The following is a 6,390-nucleotide window of genomic DNA, read 5'->3' on the forward strand; positions in this document are numbered from 1 at the left end:
AGAAGAAGAAGAAGAAGAAGAAGAAAGAAGAAGATGAAGAAGGGCCAACCAAATAGTTCAGCAGATTAAAGGCGCAGGGGCCAGGGGTTCGATCCCCAGGATTGCCATGCTGGCCTCGCCCCTGGGGCCTGCTGAGATGGCAATTGAGACTGGGCTTGGTGGTGCATGCCTGTAATCCCAGCTCTTGGGAGGCTGCAAACAGGCAGATCATTACAAGTTTGATCTAGTAGTGAAACCCTGAACACCCTGTAGACCCTTCCCTAAAATACAAAAAAAGAAAAGAAAGAAAGTAAACAATGTAATATAGTGCCTGCAAAGCTGGTGACAATCCCAAACAGATAGAATTCCTTATCTATTGATAAAGAATTTGAATTTGAAAAGTGATTCTAAAGTTCAATGAGATACAAGAGATTATAGAGAAATAATTAAATTACATTAATAAGAGTGCAGGATATGAACAGGAAATCAAGCTGAGAGAGAGAAAGTTTTGAAAAGAACAAAAACATAAATGAAGAACTGAATAAGTCAAATAAAAATACAGTTGAAAGCCTCAATAACAGACTAGATCAACTAGAAGTAAGGATATATGAATTTAAATATATCTTCAGAAATATCTCAGTAAGAAAAAAAGGGAAAAAGAAAACAAGAAATAAGACAAGAAAGAGAAGGGGAGGGAGAGGAAAGGAGGAAGAAAAGGAAGGAGGGAGGAAAGAGTCAAAATACATGGATTACCATTAAATGAACTAACTCACACATTTTTGGGATACATGAAGATGAAGACAAAAAATTAAAGACATAGAAAACCTAGCCAATATAATAAGAGAAAACTCTTTCCCAAGGTTATAATCTTAGGGAAAACGTAGACATCTGTACACAGGAGTGTTATGGGTTGTGTCTAGGTGTCCCCCAAAAGCCTCATGCAGTCACGGGCGGCCTCTAGAGTTAGTGGCTGCCTCCCGGTCCGGTGCTAGGATCACAGGTGAGTGCTGCACCCTTCCTGGGGCGGGTCCCCTGCATACGATGTGAGGGAGCGACAGAGCCTCACTCCTGCTCCTCCCCTTCTGCTCTTGCTGGCTCCCGCCGCCACCACGAGCTGCTGTCCTCTGCTGTGTACCCATCTGCTTCGGAGCCAGCTGAATACGGACTGAAACCTCCACAAGCTTTTGAGCTAAATAAATCGTTTCTTTCCTTGATTTTGGGTGTCAGGTACTTTGTTCCAGCAATAGGAGAAAAGTAACGAATACAAGGAGGTTTTAGGTCTCTAAATACATGTGACCAGGAAGGGTATTCTCAGCAGTATATTAGGGTCAAATTGTCAAAAGTGTAAAATAAAAAAAAGAATTTTGATTTTGTAAGACAGAAGCAACAGGCCACATTTGAGGGCATCTGCACTGCAGTAACACTAGCCTTCTCAACAGAAATACTACCAGCCAGGAGAAATGAAATGACATATTCCAAGTGTTGAAAGAAAAATAAATGTCAACCAAGGTTACTACTGTACATAGAAAGGCTATCCTTCAGCTATGAAGGAAAATGAAAGCCCTTTAAGACAAGCTGAGGAAATCCACGACATTGAGAGCGGCCTGACAAGGGACGCGCAGGGGACTCCCACGCCTGGAAGCACCTTTCTAGGAGCATGTGAGTGTATGACTCCCGCTCCAAGAGAAGGTGTGCCGTAGCTCAGCATGGTAGTAGACGTTAGCCAGTGATTAGGCAAGAGAAAGACAACAGGCGCGCAAAAAAGCAGCAAGGCCTGTTATTCCTACGTGCTGACACTAAGTTTCTTTCTACGGAGAGGCCTAAGCCCTCCCTAAGGCTGCTGCAGCTGGAGTGAAGAGTGCTTGGCATACACCCACCTGCAGCGCCAGCTTCTCGGGGGCTCAGCTTCAGTGACTGCTTGGCCCCAGGTTCAGAGCAGCCTGGGTGACATAGAAAATAGCAAACAAAAGCAAAGAGAAAAGCAAACACAAACAATACTGAGGGGAGCTGCTGAAGCTAGCGATTGATCGCACACGCAGGGTTAAAGCAAGCAGGCCTGAGCGCACGGAGCACCAAGGCGAGCCAGGCGAACTAGCTGCCAGGCAGAGGGGCCCCGGCTGGCGTGGCCTCCTGTGCACGTGGTGAACTCGCGCGGCTGCCCACCGCTTTCCCACCACGTGCAGAAGATGCATACTTGGCCCCCGTGTCTCACGCTTTATGAAAACCAACGTCACATGGATCAGGGACCTAGACGTGGGGCCGAAAGCTCTGAAACTACAGGAAGGAGTAAGGGGAGACACTTCACGACACTGGGCACAGGCCGTGGTTTTCCGGATGGGACCCCCAAAGCGCAAGACGCAAAAGAAAAACTGACATGAGATTACCTCAAACTAAAACTTTTGCCCTACAAAGGAGACAACAGGGGCCAGGGAGATGGCTCAGTGGAATAAGCGCTTCCCTGGCAAGCGCAAGGACCTGAGTTCAATCCCTGGTTCCACCAAAAAAAAAGGCGACAACAGAGGGGAGAGACAGTCTACTGCAGGAGAAAAAAATCGCTAGCAATTCAACTGACAGATGGCGAATGTGCAGAATATGCGAAAGACTTAACAACAAAATCCAATTAAAAACATACAAATGAGATCAATAGACACTCCTTTCTTTTTTCGCTCGCTCAGCCCATTCTCTGAGGGTGGGGCTGGCATGGCATGTGGTACTGGGGATCGAACCATGGTCCTTTGCACCTGTCCCAGCTTGCCTAAGCAGGCGCTTCAGACTGCAGAACTATCTGGCCAGTCTCAAGATCAGTAGACATTTCTTGAAAGAATACAAATTACCAGCATGCAGCCAAAGCTGCTCCTTATCATCAGGCCTCAGGGCAACGGGAATCAAAGCCACGGCGGGCACACCCTCGCCCCACAGTCAGGACGGCTGTTAGCAATGAAAGGACACGTATGCATGTGCCAGCGATATAAACAGTTGTGCGTGTGCGTGCGTGCGTGTGCGTGCGTGTGCATGCGTGTGCGTGCGTGTGCGAGTGTGTGTGAGTGTGTGCCACTGCATTTATCTTCCCACAGCTAATCTTCCTATAGCTTCAACCAGTTTGCCTTAAGGTTGCGCACGGGTCCGAGCGGACCGCCCGGCCCTTCTCTTCTCGGCTGCTCCCAGTTCGGAGCGCGGGCATCTCTCAGCGGCCAGCACAGCACGCGCTTCGCTCCGCAGCTGGCTCCACACGCTCAAGCCTCAGCACAACCCTCCTTGTCCTTTTAGCCTTCTTCCGGAGGATGGGCTCGTCTGCCCACCGTAGCCTCTCTGCTTCCGGTCGTAGCGCCTCTTTCCTTGGGCGCACAGGGAGTCCTTGCCCTTCTTAGGCTGGGTCACTTGCGAGGCTGCTGCTTGCCACACTTCTTACAGAAAGTCCTTCAGGCTTTAGGTACACTGACCATCTTGGTGGTAGAGCCGTCTACGCGATGAGAACGAGAAGCCCAGCGACCTAACTCGCCACGTCGCGCCGCTCACACCTCGCCCGAAAGGCTATAAACAGGTTTATACCAAGCACAGCTGCACCCCAGCGCCTCAGCAGCCGAGTCAAGAGGATCCCAAGCTCAAGGACGACCTGGGCTACACAGCAAGTCCAAGGCCAGCCCAGACTGCACAGACCCTACCTCAAGCAAAGGAACAAACACAAATTAATAAGCGCAGGTGAGAAGCGGAGAGCAGAAGCGCTGCGGTGGTGAGCACAGCCATTTCCAGGAGAAGGGATCGAAGTCTCCCCAAGACTAAAGCTGGGCAGGTGCCGCGCCCCACACCTGCGGCCCAGCTACTCAAGAGATGAGGCAGGTGGAGGTCTGAGCCACAAGCCACGCTCAGCCTTGGCAGGATTGAAAAACCCAGCTTCAAAAGATAAACTAACCAATAAACACATGAAAACTGAACATAGACTAATGTTTGATCTAATTATCTCACTTCAGGGCATATACCCAAAACAGATGGAATCAACATACCAAGGAGTTAGCTGTGGCCTTTGCTGAGACTGTATTCACAACAGTGAGATGCAGTCAGCCCGCAGGGCCTAGCAACAACTGAACAGAAAAGAAAATGTTGCTTATATACACAGTGGAATATTACTTGCCCATAAAGAAGAATGAAGTCCTGTTATTTGCAGCAAAATCGATGGAACAAGAGGTCATTATTAATATTTTGTCATTATTAAACAAAATTAATTAGACTTGGAGATTTGAGCAGCACATATCCTCCCCCACTAGTTGGCCCAAAGGTAGAATAGTCAATATACAGACAGGGAAAGTGTTAGGAAGAATGGGTGGCTAAATTTATCCTCCCTCTCTTCTCCTCCCTCTCCTACTCCCAACCTCTCCCTCTCTCACTCCCCGGCTTTTTTCTCCTCCCCTCTCTCCCTCCCTTTTCTCCTCCCTCCTCTTCCCTCTTCTTCCCTCCTCTTCCCTCTTCTTCCCTCCCCACCTTCAATAATATGTTACACAATTTTTTAAAAAAATTGTATTTAGTACAGGGTCTACAGGGTCTCACTACATAGATGGGACTTGGAATGATTCTCCTGTTTTCAGCCCCCCAAGCACTGGGATTACAGGCACGTGCCACCATACCCAATCTCAATCACCACGTCAGGTGGGCCCTGGGGGCGGGGCCAGCACGACTCTCTCGGGGATTGAACCCCGGCCACTGCGCTCGGCCTAAGCAGGTACTTTAGTCCTCTGAGCTATCTGGCCGGGACAATTATTCTTTCTCCATGCTTCCACTAGCTAACCTTGCAACCCTAAATGACATTAAACCAGCGCCTGTGTATCGTATCAGCATTACTCAGTACCTCCCTATTCCCTCCCACCCCAAATTGCACCGATTCTACCCCAGTTCTCTTGCGCTCCTTTTTCTCTTTTACCTCTGACAACTCCCCCGTGACCTTTGCAGCACTTGTATTATGTCTTGTTCCTTTTCTGGAGCCTTCTAGATTTCATTTGTGCTTAAGTTGAAGTCTGATCTTGTCTATGTAAGCAGCGGGCCGTGCAGCCACGTGGCCCAAGAGGGCCATTTTTCTAATCTCTGGGTCTAAAGTTCCAGGCATCAAGATCACATGTGAAACCACAAGCTTTAGGCCAGGCATGGCAGCACTCACCTGCTGTCCCAGCACTCGGGAGGCTGAGGCAGGAAGATTGCTGAGGGTTGGAGACCAGCCTGGGCTTCAAAGTGAGCTCAAGACCAGCCTGAGTTGCATAGTGAAAAAAGACAAAACCAAAAAACAAGACTACAATAAGCTTCCCTTTAAGGGCCGTGTATGTCTTGGGCCCAAACTAAAGGAGAAAAAGTAATTTATTCTGGGGGTAATGAAAACCCTCGCGGACATCTCTGTTCCTCATCCCTCTCTGTCTCTGCTTTAAGTCCTACTTTTTTTTCTTTCTGGTACTGGGATTGAACCCAAAGACATTGAGTTGTACCACAGCCTTTTTTGATTTTTTTTTTTTTTTTAGTTTGCTAAATTGTCCAGGCTGGACTTGAACTTGAGATCCTCCTGCCTCAGCCTCCTAGACAGCTGGGATTACAGGTGTGCACCACAACACCTGGCTAAATCCAACCCTTACAATTTTTTTTAATTTGCAAGGAAACACATTTGAATCAATGCCTTTGGGGAGCTGTGAAGAAGCTAACCTACAGAATCCCCCAATTTCCAGCTGTTTCCAATACTCCCACGGCTTCTCACCCCTGGCAGGGGACGCCCCCTGGCCCCATGCCTTTCCATCTCCAGTCTGCGCTGCTGGCTGCAGCCGGCCACAGTCCCCCGCAGTCCCCCAGCCCCAGGTGTCTGTCTGTTGTTTCAGGTGTGTGCTGTATCTTCCCCTGGTTCTCCTGGCCCAAGAGTTACCTTTAAAACTATTACATAAAAACCCCCAACACCCCCCAAACTATTACCTCAGTGACATTTAAGATCTCAAGAGAAAGGGACAGAAAAGGCACAAATTTGATCTACCACAAACTAAATAGTAAATGACTCCGTGATTCTACCACAGCGCTTGCTGTGGGTACCTCATTGGGACCCCGGTTTCCGCAGAGGTGGGGCAGCAGTCTTATCTTTGCATTGCCCTCAGTATTTTTCTGTCAGTATGCTAAAGTTTATTTAAACATTCATTTTTGATAGACATTTAAGTTCGTCCTAATTCACTGCTGTCATCAACAAGGATAAAAAAACCTTGCGTGTGCTGTCATGAGTGACCGTGGAAACATTCCTTTCACAGTTCCAGGAAGAGTCACTAGGCTGAAGTTTTACCAAACGTTGCCAGCCCCCCCCCGCCGCCCCCCTTGGGCTGAGCGCCCCGCAGCTCGCGGCGTCCCCCCCAGCCCGCCCCACTTGGTGCTGAGCGCCCCGCAGCTCGCGGCGTCCCCCCC

The sequence above is a fragment of the Octodon degus genome, unplaced genomic scaffold (assembly GCF_000260255.1).
Source record: "Octodon degus isolate 3935 unplaced genomic scaffold, OctDeg1.0 scaffold00205, whole genome shotgun sequence".
Classification (NCBI taxonomy): Eukaryota; Metazoa; Chordata; class Mammalia; order Rodentia; family Octodontidae; genus Octodon; species Octodon degus.